Source organism: Ornithorhynchus anatinus, chromosome 6 (genome assembly GCF_004115215.2).
Source record: "Ornithorhynchus anatinus isolate Pmale09 chromosome 6, mOrnAna1.pri.v4, whole genome shotgun sequence".
In the NCBI taxonomy this organism is placed as follows: domain Eukaryota; kingdom Metazoa; phylum Chordata; class Mammalia; order Monotremata; family Ornithorhynchidae; genus Ornithorhynchus; species Ornithorhynchus anatinus.
In genome coordinates, this window is record NC_041733.1 from 39233373 (window position 1) to 39251152 (window position 17780).

General features: G+C 44.4%; 1 long non-coding RNA gene across 1 annotated transcript in view; it reads right to left on the minus strand.

Moving 5' to 3' along the window:
* The window catches only part of LOC114812797, a 158087-nt gene that overhangs the window by 38791 nt on the left and 101516 nt on the right, over positions 1–17780 (minus strand). The window contains exon 2 of the long non-coding RNA XR_003760426.2: positions 15119–15249. This is a non-coding gene — a long non-coding RNA (uncharacterized LOC114812797). The remainder of the gene's footprint in view (positions 1–15118; positions 15250–17780) is intronic.

The following is a 17780-nucleotide window of genomic DNA, read 5'->3' on the forward strand; positions in this document are numbered from 1 at the left end:
GCCTCCGTAGCCCGTAACAAGACCCAAAGGCCTCCCATAGCAGAGGCGTGGATGTTTGCTCCTATGGCAACTGTGCCAATTTACAACAACTCAGGGGAGGAGTAGTACAAGCTTAAAAATGGGCTACAAAGTCTCCACTACTGTTAATAATAATAACTGTGGTATTTGCAAAGTGCTTAATACGTTCCAGGCGCTGTACTAAGTGCTGAAGTAGATATGAGGTGATTGGGTTGGACACAGTCCCTGTCCCACATGGGGCTCACAGTTCTAATCCGCATGTTATAGATGAGTAACTGAGGCCCAGAGAAGTTAAGTGGTTGGCTCAAGGTTAGAAAGCAGACAAGGGGCAGAGCCGGGATTAGAAACCACATCCTTCTGACTCCCAAGCCTGTCTCTATCCACTGGGTGAATAATTTGACATTTCTGCCATTCATGATAAACTTCTATTACCTAATGTGTGTGACCTTAGAGAAGCAGCAAGGCTCAGTGGAAAGAGCTCGGGCTTAGGAGTCAGGGGTCGTGGGTTCTAATCCCGGCTCCTCCACCTATCAGCTGGGTGACTTTAGGCAAGTCACTTAATTTCTTGGTGCCTCAGTTACCTCATCTGTAAAATGGAGATTAAGACTGTGAGCCTCATGTGGGACAACCTGATTACCCTGTATCTACCCCAGCGCTTAGAACAGTGCTCGGCCCATAGGAAGCACTTAAATACCAACATTATTATCATTATTAAATCACTTGACTTCTCTGGGCTCTCATCTGGAAAATGGGGATAAATAGGACTGTGAACCCCATGAGGGACAGGGACTGTGTCCAACCTGATTTGCTTGTATCTACACCAGCGCTTAGAACAGTGCCAGGCACACAGTAATCACTTAACAAATACCATTTAAAAAAAAATCATGCCCCTAGACAGCTACCAGGCTCCAGAGCAAGAGGGTGGAGTTGGCATCATTAAACGGAACACCTCCATGTTGGAGTTTCTAATCGAAGGGCAGCAAGAGTCATTCCAAGCAGGTGATTTCTAATTAGAATGCCATTTCCGCAATCTGTGCCCGTGGAAACGTTGCTGTTAGATTTTCATTTCATTTGCACTGAGGCGGGCACTGCTGGCTCAATCTTTTGACATTTTACTGAAATGAATGCACCACTGCCCCCCTCCTCCGGCTCAGTTGAAGGCCTGGATTCCCACAGCCACCCAGGAGCAATTCCCCTAACACCTGGCCTGGCTGAAGAAAGAAAAAAAAACAGAACTTGGTGGTTATAAATGCCCACGGTCTGTCCTACTAGACAGGATGAAACATAAGGGTCATCGTGGGCTTGGTTTGCTCACATCCTGGCGGACAGACACAGCTGTCGGGTATCAAAATGCCACAAAACTCTGTGGCCCATCAATTACCTTAAAGCAGGGGATCAGACAGCCTGCTGCCAGGAGGAGAGAAATAATTCTACGTCAACCTCAAGGGCGTAGATCCAGCCCTGCATCACCTGTGAACAATTAGAGAGCAAACGTCTACCAAAAACATCTGGATGGCATCTCGGGCCATGCCTCTTAGTGCAGTCGGTCAGTCAATTGTATTTATTGAACGCTTACTGTCTGCAGAGCACTGGACTAAACACGTGGGAGAGGATAACAATAAACATATACATTCCCCTGCCCACAAAAAGCTTACAGTCTAGAGGGCATGACCGACTGGATTCATTTATTCAGTAGTATTTATTGAGTGTTTACTATGTGCAGAGCATTGTACTAAGCGCTTGGAATGTACAATTCGGCAACAGATAGAGACAATCTCTGCCCAATGACAGGCTCACAGTCTAAACGGGGGAGACAGACAGCCAAGCAAAACGGAATAAAACAAACAACATCATCAAGATAAATAGAATCAAAGAGAATCAAGGAGAATCAAGGACTGGATGGCATTCTAGGTAGGGGGGTGACCAAGTCATTGGCCTCGGGAAAGGAAGGGTCTGTAAAATGCCTGTTTAAGAAGCAGAGGATCATCTCTTCAAGTGGCCTCCCGAGGAAAGCTCTATTGGCTGGGCATTTAATCCCATCTGCCCTCGTTCAGATGTGGGTATCATCTTTAAACACTCAAGGACAAATACATCACTGAAGTTAAAAGATGATGCCATTATAATAATAATAATAATAATTGTGGTATTTGTTAAGCACTGGGATGGATACAAACAAATTGGATTGGACACAGCTCTTTGTCCCCACATCTATCTCGATTTTACAGAGAAGTAAAGTGACTTGCCCAAGGTCGTGCAGAAAACAAGCAATGGAAATGGGATTAGAACCCAGGACCTTCCGACTCCCAGGCCCATGCTTTATCCACTAGGCCTTGTTACTCCTCTCCAAACCCACCTCCAACAAGCATTAAGCAGTGGTATATTCTCAGATTCATTTATAGATATCCCCCTGGAATAGATCCTACTTCTATGGTTGGTAGACTCAGACTTAGTGTTACGACATTTATATTCTGAGCCATTGGCCCACAGAGATTGGGAGAGCCTAATTTTAGAAGTACGAGTCTAACTGCGGATTCAATCAGGTCCATAAAAATAAACTCTGGAAATAAAGTGTTTTCTAATTTGAGGCTGATCAACTCTTTTCAAGGGGAAAAATGTCATTTGTTATATTCTCCTTCTGGGGTTGGATGGATAGGTAGAGAGAAGCAGGAAGACAGAACAACAGGGTGCAGAGACACAGAGCAATGGGGGTGCGGAGAGACAGAGTGATAGGAAGACCGAGAGACAGAGATGGAGGGCAGAGAGAGCAAAAGGGGGCTGAGAGACGGAGCAATAGGGGGGCTGAGAGCTGGAGAGCTAGAGCAGTGGGGGACTAGAGAGAGAAAGAGTGACCGAGAGCTAGAAAGACAAAGCAACAGAGAGCTAGAGAGAGAGAGACAGAGCGCTTGAGAGAAAGCCCGATGGAGAGCTAGAGAGAGAGCATGACAGAGACTAGGGAGAGAGCATGACAGAGACACAGAGAAAGCATGGTGGAGAGGTAGAGCCAGTCAAATGTATTTATTGAGCATTTTCTGAGTGCAGAGCATTATTCTAAGCACTTGGAAAAGTACAATATAACAATAACCAGACATATTCCCTTCCCACAATGAGCTTATAGTCTAGAGTGGGAGAGAGGCACTAATGCAAAGCAAGACATTAGAGATAATAATAATAATCAAGATGGTATTTAAGCTCTTACTATGTGCCAAGCACTGTTCTAAGCGCTGGGGTAAATACAAGGTAGTCAGATTGTCCCACGTGGGGCTCACAGTCTCAAACCCCCAATTTACAGATGAGGTAATTGAGGCACAGAGAATTTAAATGACTTGCCCAAAGTCACACAGTGGCCAAGTGGACGAGCCAGGATCAGAACCCACGACCTCTGAATCCCAAGCCTGTGCTCTTTCCACCATGCCACGCTGCAGGGATGGGAGTAGAAGAGGAGAGGAAGGCTACGTCAGGAAAGGCCTCCTGGAAGAGTTCATTCATTCGATCGATCCTATTTATTGAGCACTTACTGTGTGCCAAGCACTGTACTAAGCACTTGAGAGAGTGCTTATATAACAAAGGAGACATTCCTGCCCACAACGAACTCACCGTCTAAGAGAGTGAGACAAAGAGGTAGAGAACAAGCATCGTGGAGAGTTAGAGTGGTAGAGAGAGAGCAGGACAGAGAGCTAGAGAGAGAGAGAGAGCATGATGGAGAAAGGAACAACAGAGAAGTTGAGAGTTAATGTCAGAGAGGTAGACAAATAGAGCAATGGAGAGGTAAAAGGCAATCAAGTGACAGAGAGGTAGAGAGAGAGCAAGTGTCGGAGAGGGAGATACAAAAACAGAGAGAAATAAATCACCATCAGAAATGTATCCCAAAAAAGTTATATTCATTTTAGTTGCCCATTAGTGAAAGCCAATTCATTTTACAGTTTGGAGTATTAAAACGCAGAAGAGCACATATGCTAAACATAACCTGCACTAGTGCTGTTTTCCCAATCACATAATCATACGGCCCTAATTAGGTAGAAAGTTTTAAGAAACCAACAAGAAGAAGCTAACAAGAGACTGCGAACCAGAATAAGAGGAAGAGGAGACAGAAAATGACTAATTTCTCCTGCCTCCACCATAACTTTGCTCTCTGAGAACGCCAACGATATAAATCAGAAAATATTCTTTTGGAATCTTTCTTAGTATTCACAGTGTGGTTGTGTGGCCTGAAAACAATTTAAACTGAACAAAAACTAGTGCTGCTTTTACTGATTCCGATATTGGATTCTTTTTTTCTGCTCCCCTCTCTCTTCTATGAATACACAGTGAGTCAATCTGGTATATCTTGATGGTTGAATAAGCTCTTTGATTTTTGAATTATTTTGAGATTAACTGAATTTGAAATGTGAATTTGAAATCTTTTTGCTGGCACAAAAAGATGAGCTTTGTTATTGACAGAGAAAAGTTGCAAACGACATTTTTCATCATTACTCCATTTCGCTGAACTTCTGCTCCCGCCAGGCTGCTGGCTGCTTTAACGGCTAAGCCGCGGCAGGTTGAAAAGTTCAATTTACAATATTCTCTCCTGACCTGTGCGAACTTGCTTGCAATGCAAGCGACACTCTTCCCTCCTGAATATGGGCAAATCTTTTTCAACACAATAAAAGAATATTGCCCATTAGATTAGGTTGCTGAGAAGTTGCATCATGTCAAAAATGAATAAAAGCTGTCATCCAAGAATTGTATCATCAGGAAATCGAATAAAAATTTCACTAAGGCGGCTTCTGGATCTTGCCTCAGTAACAAAGTGTTGAGTGCAAACAATCAATCAATCAGTGAATGGTATTAATTGAGCACTATGTGCAGAGCATTGTACTAGGCGCTCGGGAGTGCTCAATACAATGGAGTTAGGAAACCCCTTTTTTTTTTAAGCTCTTTGTGCCAGGAACTGTACTAAGTGCTGGGGTATATATGAGTGAAACCAGTTGGACACGGTCCCTGTCCCACAGGGGGCTCGCAGTCTTAATCCCCATTATACAGATGAAGGAACTGAGGCATAGAGAAGAGAGGTGACACCCAAAGTCACACAGCGGACAAGTGGCAGAGTCGTAATTAGAACCCAGGTCTTTCTGACTTCCAGACCTGTGCTCTATCCACTAGGTCATGCTGCTTCTCTTGCCCATTCCCTGCCCGTAATGATCTTACAATCTAGCATTTACAGGTTAGTCCCTAGTCCCAATGTGCCCCTGTACTGTGACAACAGAAATTTTAATAATTGCTAGGACCCGCTAAGAAATTCTTGAACCCTCAGATTTAGCTATTTTACCTTATTTCCCTCATTTCTCCCCTTCACTTTGCTTTTATTCCCCATATCCTCTCTCCCCCAATTGTTTGCGGAGTTCAGACAATTCTCCTTTCTTTTTTGGTGCACACTTCCCTCTTTCTCTTAAAACTATGGCATTTGTTAAGCGCTCACTGTGCGTTAAGCACTGCTTTAAGTGCTGTGGTTGATATGAATTAATCAGGTTGCACAGTTCCCATCACACATGGGGTTCACAGACTGAGTAGCAGTGTGGCCTAATGGAAAGAAGACAGGCCTGGGAGGAAGAGGACCTGGGTACTAATTACAGCTCCGTCGCTTGTCTGCCATGTGACCTTGAGTGAATCACTTAGCTTTTCTGTTTTCTCAGTTACCTCATCTGCAAAATGAGGATTCAAAACCTCTTCTGTCACCTTCTTAGACTGTGAGCCAGTCTAGACTGTAAGCTCAGAGCAGACAAGTGGCAGAATAGAACTCAGGTCCTTCTGACTCCCGGGCCCATGCTCTATTCAATAAGCCATTTGAGAAATACAAAATAAAGTGGCATATTCCCTTGACCACAGGGAGCTTACAAGCTAACGTAAAGCTATTTACAACACTGTCAAACTAAATGCACTGAGCAGACATATATACATGACGCCACTGAAACAAAAAACAATAATAATCATAATGGTATTCTTTAGTGCTCTGCCCATAGTAAGCGCTCAATAAGTATGATTAAGCCCTTAATATGTGCCAGGCACAGAATTAAGCAGTGGGGTTAGATACAGGCTAGTCAGGTTGGACACAATCCCGATCCCACATGGGGCTCACAGTCTTAATCCCCATTTGATAGGGGAGGTAACTGAGGCACAGAGAAATGACTTGCCCAAGGTCTCACAGCACACAACTGGCAGAGCCAGGATTAGAACCCAGGTCCTTCTGACTCCCAGGCCCGTGCTCTATCCACTAGGCCATGCTGCTTCTCACTGGGTATGGAACCTCACACCTACAGGGCTGATTAATCAACCATATTTATTGAGCACTTACTACTTGAAGAACACTGTGCTAAGCGCTTGATAGAGTATACTACAACAGAACTCTGTTCCCTGCTGTAAATGAGCTTACAGTCTAGTCCTACTTGGTCCCTCCTCTCGAGGATTCAAGGAAGCTGGATCACTTGATCTTGTGTGACCTTGGGCATGTCACTTCATTTCTCTGTGCCTCAGTTACTTCATCTGTAAAATAGGGATTGAGACCGTGAGCCCCACGTGGGACAAGGACCGTGTACAACCAAATTTGCTTGTATCCACCCAGCACTTAGTACAGTGCCTGGCACAAAGTAAACACAAATACCATAATCATTATTATTGACCTCACAGTGTCCTTGCCTGAGCTATGGCTTTCTGATGAATATAAACTACCCACTCCACAAATTTCTGACTTTCCCATAGTCTCTTCAGATCATCCCCTCAACTTCCGGCTTCCACTTGGTCTTTCATTCTCTGCTCAGAAAACGGATGAAGTTGTCACTTCCAAATTGGGAATCCTTCCCCATTTTTCCAAGCTAATTACCTTGAATCATTTCCCGCAAGTATTATAGGAAGAAATATGAAGAAATAATTAGCAATCTTTTTCTTGTCTGTCATTAAATGTCTCCAATATTAATCTTGTCATACCTTCTCCTTTTGAGGTTCTCAAAAAATCAATGTGCATCACCACGAAGATAATGATGTTAAATATAATAATAATTTTGATATTTGTTAAGCATTTACTTTGCGCCAGGCACTGTACTAAGCACTTGGGTGGTTACAAGCAAATTGAGTTTTACACAGTCCTTGTTCCACATGGGGCTCACAGTCTCATTCCCCGTTTTACTGATGAGGTAACTGGCACAGAGCAGTTAAGTGACTTGCCCAAGGCCACACAGCAGACAAGCGGCAGAGCCAGAATTAGAACCCATGACCTAACTCCCAGGCCTGGGTTCTATCCATTATGCCATGCTTCTTCAAGGCCAATATTCTCTTAATATCAAAGCAATCCTCAGGCAAAAATCTGAAGATTAAAGTAGATAGGTATCAACACTCATATTCAACCTACCTTCTTCAACGTTACAAAGTTCTTCAAGTCCCCTTACCGGCTTATATACTAGGCAAACTGAATAGCAAAACCATGTATCTACCTGACCTGTGATATTTCATACAGTGGAACTCGGGCTTAGGAGTCAGAGGTCATGGGTACTAATCCCGGCCCTGCCACCTGTCAGCTGTGTGACTTTGGGCAAGTCACTTAACTTTTGGCGCCTCATTTACCTCATCTGTAAAATGGGGATTAAGACTGTGAGCCTCATGTGGGACGACCTGATTACCCTCTATCTACCCCAGCGCTCAGAACAGTGCTCGGCACATAGTAAGCGCTTAACAAATACCATTATTATTATTATTTTACTTCTTTTACAGACATTCGTTCATTCATTTAATAGTATTTATTGAGCACTTACTATTGCAGAGCACTGTACTAAGCACTTGGAATGGACAATTCAGTAACAGTTAGAGACCATCCCAATGACGGGCTCACAGTCTAATCGGGGGAGACAGACGGACAAAAACAAAACAACATAGTCACGATAAATAGAATCAAGGGGATGTACACCTCATTAACAAAATAAATAGGGTAATAAATATATACACAAATGAGCACAGGGCTTAGGGGAGGGGGAGGGGGAGGGGGAAGGAGCATAGGGAAAGGGGGCTTAGCTGAGGGGAGGAGAAGGCGGAAGGAGGAGGGAGCAGAGGGCAGGGGGGAGCAGAGAGGAAGCAGAGGGAAAAAGGGAAGCTCGGTCTGGGAAGGCCTCTTGGAGGAGGTGAGCTCTCAGAAGGGCTTTGAAGAGGGGAAGAGAGTTAGTTTGGCAGAGGTGAGGAGGAAGGGCATTTCAGGACAGCGGTAGGACGTGGACCAGAAGTCGACAGCAGGATAGGCATGAATGGGGGACGGTGAGGAGGTGAGCGGCAGAGGAGCAGAGTGTACAGGGTGGGCAGTAGAAAGAGAGAAGGGCAGTGAGGTAGGAGGGGGCAAGGTGATGGAGAGTCTTGAAGCCCAGAGTGAGGAGTTTTTGTTTCGTGTGGAGGTTGATAGGCAACCACGGGAGGTTTTCAAGGAGGGGAGTGACAGGCCCAGAGCGTTTCTGCAGGAAGATGATCCGGGCAGTGAAATGAAGAATAGACTGGAGTGGGGAGAGACAGGAGGAAGGGAGGTCACACAGAAGGCTGACATAATAATCCAGCCGGGATATATTTCTTTAACACTTGTCTTCTGTGTGATTTGCCCCAAGTCACTTAACTCTGTGCTTCAGTTACCTCATCTGTAAAATGGGGATTTAGACTGTGAGCCCCATGTGGGACATGGACTGTGTCCACCTGATATAGCTTGTATTTACCCCAGTGCTTAATACGATGTCTGACACATTACCAGTGCTTAACAAATACCATAAAAATGCTGGATCCACTTAATGGCATTTATTAAGCGCTCACTATGTGCACAGTTCTGCACTAAACACTTGGGAGAGTATAATACAATAGAATTAGCAGACGTGTTCCCTGCCCATAAGAGTTTACAGTCTCCATCTCAAATTGGGTTTTTCTTTCTCAATTCAAATTCAGTTTGCTTTTTCAGTGGTATCTTTTAAGTGCTTACTAGGCACTAGGCACTGTACTAAGTGCTGGGGTAGATACTAACTAATCAGGTGGGACCCAGTGCACGTCACACTTGGGGATCACCATCTTAAAACCCATTTAACAAATGAGGTCACTGAGGCCCAGAGAAGTGAAATGACTTGCTCGAGGTCACACAGAAGACAAGTGGTGGAAATGATATCAGAATCGGGGTCCTTCTGACTCTCAGGCTTGTACCCTATCCACTAAACCACACTGCTTCTCCAGAATCAAGAATCTCCACTGGAAATTCCACCTACTTCAGCTCCCTCTGCAATCACTGAACACCAACTGAGCACTATAGTAAGCACTCGGGATAGTATGATACCACAGACACCAATAATCATGGCTATTTTAATGCTTTTTAAAAATCTCATTCCTGAACCCATTCCTTTCTTTTCCCCTCAGAGATCCCAAGTAGAAGTGTATTCCTATTGGTTTCTTTCAGGTGCTCTAAATTTAGCTAATCATTCACCAGTGTCATTCCCATCTTTCTCCCTTAGGTTGATGGCCTTCTCCTTTTTTCCCCTCACAACTATCTGTTCTCCTAACCCTAAAGTATGAAGAAAGCTATAATCTTTAGTGTCTAATTAGCCAGGAATGCTATTTCTCCATCTTCTTTAACCTTTAGTTCTCCAGCGGTAGCTCTCCTCACAGCCCCTCAAGCATGACACGTTCTGTTCTCATCAGCAGCACACACTTGAGGTGGGACTCTCACTTCTTCCTTCACAGATCAATCCCACTCAGAATTAGATCGGCTTCCCTCAAGCCTAGTCCATTTGTTAAGGGCCTGAGTCCATTTATTAAGGCTTAGATTTGTCAGGCAGCAAACAATCCATACAATAATTTGGCTAGAACCTTCCAGGACAGTGATACACGAGAGTTCTGAAGCCAAAATGCCAGCAGGGTTGGCTCTACGGAGAGATCGAGAGGAAAGGGATATTTCAGAAACAGATCAGCCAACCCTTAATCCTGCAAGGAGCTGGCGTGGCTTCTCTGCCTTCAGACAAGATCACGTCCAATCCATGTCCGACTGACGAGAGCGCATGCCCCTCTCGAAAGACTCCAGATGGGTTACCATGGCTTCCTTCAAGAACCCATTTTGATGTTTAACAGCCCGTGCTGTTAGGAAATTCTCCCTTGTAACCAACCCAAGCCTCTCATCCTGCAGATGAGGCTCAAGCAGCCCAAGTGCTAGGCCTGATTCAAAGCAAATCAAAGCTCCAGGGTGCCCACCTGTGTGAGCCAAGAGGAATGAAAATAGCCTTTTCCAAGAACAAAGAATTTACTGAATTACATAAGCAGGTCAATGGATTCACTTTGGTCTCACTCCCTGTGACTCAAACATGAGCCATTTATTTTTATTCCTCTAGCACGTACAAATTGGACTCTTCTGAGGCAAAAGCCACATCCAAAAAAGAACCGTGGACTAACTGGAAAAAATACAGGTCTGAGAATCAGGGGATCTGGGTTCTAAACCCAGCTCCATCACTTTGTGACTTTGGGAAAGTCACTTAACTTCTCTGTGCTTCAAGTTACCTCGTCTGTAAAGTGGGAATTAAAACTGTCAGCCCCACGTGGGACAGGGACTGTGTCCAATCTGATTAGCTTGTATCTAACCCAGTGCCTGGCACATAGTAAATACTCAAATACCATTTTAAAAAATTTCAAGCCTATGAGGTCAATCATATTTACTGAGTGCTTACTGTGTGCAGAGCACTGTACTAAGCACCTGAGAGTGCAATATACCAATAAACAGACACATTCCCTGCCCACAATGAGCTTACAGTCTAAAGGGGGAGAGAGACGTTGATATAAATGAATAAATTACAGGTACGTACATGCATGCCATGGGCAGAGAAGGGAAGTGAATAAAAGAGAACAAGTCAGGGAGACCCAGAGGGGAATGGGAGAAAAGGGAAGGTGGGGCTTAGTCAGAGAAGACTTCTTGGACGAAATGAGCCTTCAATAAAGCTTGGAAGACGGGGAGAGTAACTGTTTGTCGGATGTGAATAAGGAGGGGGTTACAGGCCAGAGGCAGGACATAAGGGAGAGGTCGGCGGTGAAACAGATGAGTTCGGGGTCCAATGAGTAGGTTGGCATTAGAGGGTCGAAATGTGAGGGCTGGGTTGTAGCAGATGAGTAGGGAGGTGAGGGGCAAGGTGAATGACTACTTTGGAGCCAATGGTGAGGAGTTTCTGTTTGATGCAGAGCAAGAAGGGCAACCACTGGAGGCCGGGTAGAAAGATGACAGACCTCACACCAGTGACATAGAACTACGGAGGGCTCAAGGTTTCTGTCAGGACCAATCTTCATTTAAATTGAAACTTCTCAAATCAGCCAAGCCAGCAAAGAATTCCAGGGCAAATGAAATCAGCCAATCCAGAAAAGAATTCCAGGGCAAATGGATTTCAGAATGGTGGCTGAAGTGTCCATGTGTTACATTATGAGTTTCTAAATTCTTAAATTACTTAGAGGAAAATTTTCAAAAGCAAGGGAGGCTCTTTGGCAAGAAGCTTAGGGTGAACTGCCTTTATCTCCGGTGGGCGACTCCTTCCCCTACTCAGCCAATACCGCTTTCATTCATTCAACTACATTTACTGAGAACTGTACTAAGCACTTGGGAGAGTACAACAGTAAATGGACACATTCCCTGCCCACAACAAGCTTATAGTCTAAAGGGGGAGACAAATCAATATAAATAAATTACAGATAAGTATATAAGTGCCGTGGAGTTGGGGGATGGGATGGAGGTGAATGAAAGGAGCAACTCAGTATTTATTGGGCCCTTACTGTGTGCAGAGCACGGTACTAAATGCTTGGGAGAGTACAATACTCATTTTCTAGTCAGTGAAAAATCCTTTCGAGGAGCCTCAATGAGGGGTCGAACCTTCAAACCTAGAGAGCCAAACACTGAAGTGAGTCAGGGATCCATGTTGAACCATGAGGTCAGCTGGGAATTTTTAGTTCAATCTCAAAATGGTCAGCCACAGAACCTGCCCACTGGATCACATAGCCCTGTCCCAGAGCAGCAAGTCCTAGTGAAAAGAGCACAGGCCTAAATCAAAGGACCTGGTTTCTAATCCTGGCTTTGCCACATGCTTGTTTTGTGACCTTGGGCAATTTCCTTCCCTTCTCTGTGCCTCATTTACCTCATCTGTAAAGGGGGATTGCGATTGCGAGCCCCCTGTGGGAAGTGGACTGTGTCCAACCCAATTTGCTTGTAACCACCCCAGCGCTTAGTACAGTGACTGGAACATAGTAAGCACTTAGATACCACAATTATTATGACTGTACTCTCCCAAGTGTTTAGTACAGTGCTCTGCCCACTAAGTGCTCAAGATATACCATTGATTATTAAGATCCAATTGCAATTCCAATTAATTTGCATAGAACTGGAAGGGGAAAATTAAGCAAGGAGAAGAAAGGCAGAGGGAAGTCCCATTGAGAATCCAAATGAATCATCTTGGTTCAACAAAACACTCAGGTTTACTTGGAGCAAATTTTATCTGCTAAGCAGTCCTTAGAAAACAAAGGCAGTCCTCACAGAGCATCTCCTTCATTCAAGGATTAGTAGGAAGGAGATAAGACAATCCCAGCTGTTGTTTTCCCAACCTCCTAAAGGAAAGTGCAAATCTGGTGTGTGGCAATTCAGAAAGTTGTTTGATGAACAGCATGCGATTGCCTATGCCTTCCACATTCAGTCAGTGGCATTTACTGAATACTTACTGTGTGCAGAGCACCGTAGTAAACACTTGGGAAAGGACAATATAGTTTTGGTAGACATAATCCCTGCTTTTGAGAAGCTTACGTTCAACAGGATTCCATTAATAACCAAGTAATTCACAACTGATTCCACATGCCCATGAAAATCAGGTGACTACAAGGGAAAGGAAGAGAGCAACGGGCCCTACTAGACAACCCATGTATTTATTCTGTCTTTTGCATTCTAGCCCAAGAATATTTTTAATACTTGTCTCCTCTTCTAGACTGTGAGTTCCTTGTGGGCAGGAAACGGGGCACAGCAGCATGGCCTAGAGGATTCAGCACGGTCCTGGCAGTCAGAAAAACCTGGGTTCTAATCACCATTCTGCCAGTTGTCTGCTGTGAAACCTTGGGCAAATCACTTCACTTCTCTGTGCCTCAGTTACCTCATTGGTAAAATGGGGATTAAGCCTGAAAGCCCCACTTAGGATGGAGACTGTTTCCAAGCTTACTAGTTTATAACTATCCCAGTATTTAGAACAGTGCCTGGCACTTAGTAAATGCTTAACAAATACCATAAAAAAAGTCCATGAGCCCCATACAGGATATGGACTATGTCCAACCTCATTAGCTTGTTGCTCAGAGGAAAGAGCCTGGGCTTGGGAGTCAGAGGTCATGGGTTCTAATCTCAGCTCCGCTGCTTGCCAGCTGTGTGACTTTGAGCAAGTCACTTTATTTCTCTGTGCCTGAGTTACCTCATCTGTAAAATGGGAATTCAAACTGTGACCCCCATGTGGGACAACCTGTTCGCCTTGTATCCCCCTAGTGCTGTTGGAAAATATCCAGTCGGGTTATGCCAGCCTTCTTTTTCATTTTGTTGCAACAAATTGGCTGTTTTGGAAGTCAAAGACAAGGACCTGAGGATGAGTCCATCCTTATATTTCCCACTGGTCCCCCTTCCCTGGGTGACACAGCACGGAGTCCCCTGCTCTAGTCTGACCCCTCCCCTCAAGTCCCATTTGCTCGTGTTTGGATTGGCACATCACGTGCCACTCTGCCCCTGTTTGTTGTGGTCTTCATTAGCCTCTCATTATACACCAAAATCCTTCATTATTGGCTTTAGGCCATCCAGCAGACACTCTATGGCTGAGGAAGTCTTCAGCAAGAAGTCTTCAGCAATCGGAGGTGTAAAGCTTCAAGGCTATGGTTTTATGGCCAGGAATTCACTGTTAACAGGATTGCTGAGAATTTGGGGTCTCAAGGCTGCAGATGGCCTTCAAGAATTTCACCGTTGACAATTTGGGGGTCTAAGCATTACAAAAAAAAATGTTGGTATTTGTTAAGCGCTTACTATGTGCCGAGCACTGTTCTAAGCGCTGGGGGAGATACAGAGTAATCAGGTTGTCCCACATGAGGCTCACAGTTAATCCCCATTTTACAGATGAGGGAAGTGAGGCACAGAGAAGTGAAGTGACTTGCCCACAGTCACACAGCTGACAAGTGGCAGAGCCTGGAGTCGAGCCCATGACCTATGACTCTGAAGCCCGGGCTCTTTCCACTGAGCCAGCGGTCAGTGATTGGTTGTTGCTAAAGGTGCTGATAAGGTGGATCCTGGCCTTATCAGTCACTGTTTACCTAGATGGGACTGATCACAATGAATGAGTATACATATTCAGTGACAGTAATGCATATACAGGAGCTATTCACTAAACAGAATCAGTAACAGTAATACAACTACTAATAATAGTGAATAATGGTATTCACTAATTACCTATACACATGAGCAGGGTTAAGTCTTGACTACAGTGCTTAGAACACTGCTTTTCACATAGTAAGGGCTTAACAAATACCACCATTATTATTACCCCAAGCACTTAGTACAGTGCCTAGCACATAGTAAGCACTTAATCAATGCCATAAAAAAAAAAGGATTCAGAGTGGACTTAGTAAATTGGAGAACTGGGCAGAAACCCCCCAGAGCAGAGCTTAACCAAGCCAGATGCAGGAAGGCACATGCTGGGAAGCAGAAACAGCCCTTCATAGCAAAGATAGGGAAGGATCAGCTCAGGTCCCACTTGACTGAGAGGGATCCTGGGAGTCAGAGGAGAATTCTGGGAGCCACAGAAACCTTCTGATATCCAAGCAGGCACCAAAAAAGCAGGCATGATCCAAAAAGCAGGCATGATCCAAAAAGAATGACCAGAAGGCGCTCAGCTACAGACTGGAAGCACAATTCCCAATGAGCTCAACCCCATTAGGGCCGGGTAACTGTGAAACATTACAGAGCACATACGCACCAGACCATTGTCAGCCCATGGCACTTGTCAAAACCTTCCAAACTGAAAACATCAACCACCTCAATCGGCACAAATTTAAAGAACAAATAAAATAATCCAGAAGAAATTACCGGAGTGAGCACAGGCCTCTTCGGCTTCCTCTGTTCTGATGACACTCGGCAGGGTACGGCTGGTTTCCATGTGTCCTGAGAGATGAAATGATTTTGGCCTTCCTGGGTGAGGACCGACAATTTCTGGTGATCTGAAGAGAAAAAGAATGTTTTTTCCTATCAGAAGAGCAAAAAATAATGGTTTAGAGGCAACCTCAAAAGAAAAACAACTTCCCTGAATTATAAAATATTTAGAAAATATAAAGAGGGAGGGAGAGACTGTAAGCTCTATGTGGGCGGGAAATGCATCTATTATATTTTTCTTCTGTAGTCTCCAAAGCATTTTAGTAGAGGGTTCTGCACTTTAACAAGACTTCATCTCTACTTTCTCATCGCATCTACCTGTCAAATTTGGATTGCAAAATCCATTGATCCATATAAAATTTACCTCTTCTCCTTCCCCACCCCCTCACCCCAACATACTCTTACGCTCATATAAAATGCATTTCAGTTCTGTTTGGCCAATATGGCTCCCAGAAAAGTTTTGTTTAGCTGCAGAATGTTAATCACAGAAGCAGACTAATGATTTCTGTGGCACAGGGATATGCTAGAGGTGAACTCTCTCAACATCTTTGGCAGTTCTAAATAGGACAGAAATAACCCCACTATTGGAAACTACAACACACTTACTCTGAATGAGTGGCAGACCAAGGCAGAGAAACGCCAGCCGCGTATAATAATAATTCTATTGAATAAAACAAGGAGGGGAGAGGGGAAAATTGCATCTTTCGCTTTTTGGAGGGTGGAATTTTCCGCACCCATTAGCTATCAATTTCCCTCCGCAAGTGGTGAAGAGGAGATCACTTTGCTATTTTTTCATTACGATTATCTCAGGGAAAAAACAATAATGTATAAATGCCTATTTCCCCTCCTTTACCTAAGCACCTGTCACTTCCTGCTTGACTTTTTCCCCTCCTAGGATTGGATTACTTGGAGATAACTTAGGAAAAGCAATTTCGAAGCCACTCTCATCTTTCCGAGTGCTTCCCTTTAATGGTTTCTGCACATTCAGAGTTGGGGATTATAGAATGGTGGGCAGGCTTCACAAGATAGCTTCTGAAAATGACGGGAACAAATCTGATTAGAGAAGCAGGAGAAGCAGCATGGCGTGGCGGATAGAGCGTGAGCCTGCGAGTCACAAAGTCATAGGTTCTAATCCCGGCTCCGACCCTTGTCTGCTGTGTGACCTTGGCCAAGTCACTTCACTTTTCTGTGCCTCAGTTACCTCATCTGTAAAATGGAGATTGAGACTGAGTACCCCACATGGGACAGGGACAGAGACTGTGTCCACACTTATTTGCTTGTATCCACCCCAGTGCCGGGCAAATAGTAAGGACTTAACGAATACCACAACTATTATGAGGAGGCCGAATCATAAAAGAAAACTATTTTTTTTATGCACACCTATCATTTCAAGATCTTTTGTTTGCTCTGTCTGGCAGCTGAGCTGCCCCTTTGGTTAATGCCCCAACCACCTGCTTCTAAGTTCATGTTAAGAAAAACAACAATCCAAGACCATGGCCAAACTCTGTCCAAACTGCAGAGGAAGTCACACCCGGTCTGAGAGTGATCCCTCATTGAGGATCTAAATTTGGTGTCAGAAGCAGCATGGTCTAGAAGGACCTGGGTTCTAATCCCAGCCTGACACGCGTCGTGTGGCCTTAGGCCACGCTTATCTGCTCTGTGCCTCACTTTCTGATCCGGAAAACAGGGATGAAAGAGTGAATGACTGAATGAGGGGCAGACCGAGGCAGAGAAACGCTAGCCTCGTATAATAATAATTCTACTGAATAAAACATGGAGGGGAGAGGGGAAAACTGCTTTGTGATCTGGAAAACAGGGATTCCATTCCCACCCTCCCTCTTAGACTGCGTGTCCGATGAGGGACAAGGATTGTGTCCCACTTGTTTATCTTCTATCTACCCCAGCACTTAGGACAGTGCTTGTCATAGAATAAACGCTTAACAAACATCACCTCTAATGGGCTTTTTTTTATGACATCTGTTAAGCACTTTCTCCGTGCCAGGCACTGTATGAGGTGCTGGGATAGATACAAGCTCAACATATGGGACACGGATTGTGTCCTACCTCTTTAGCTTGTATCTATCCCAGTGCTATTTAAGCATTTACTATGTGCCAGGCACTGTATTAAGCACAGAGGTAGTTATAAGCTAATCAAGCTGGACCCAGTCCTTGACCCACTTGGGGCTCACTGACTTAATCTCCATTTTACAGATGAGATAACTTAGGCAAAAGGAACTGAAGTGACTTGCCAAAGTCACACAACAGACAAGTGCCAGAGGCAGGATTAAAATCCAGGTCCCGCTGACTCCCAGGCCCATGCTCTTTCCACTAGGCCAAACTGCTTCCCGTTGATGGGAAGAGTCGCAATATGAACACCTCCTGGAGTAATGTTAACAAAATACTACTGTACTCTCCTAGTACAGTGCTCTGCATGCTGGAAGTGCTCAGTAGATACCATTGACTAGAGTTTAACGTTCTTCATCTTTTTAATTCTGGGAGTCAAGGAAAGAGGAGAAGAGAAGGGCAGGAGGTGAACAAAATCTTCCCAATTTCCCATTTTTGAAAGCAAGCAATCTCATTTATTTTAAATGCGGATATT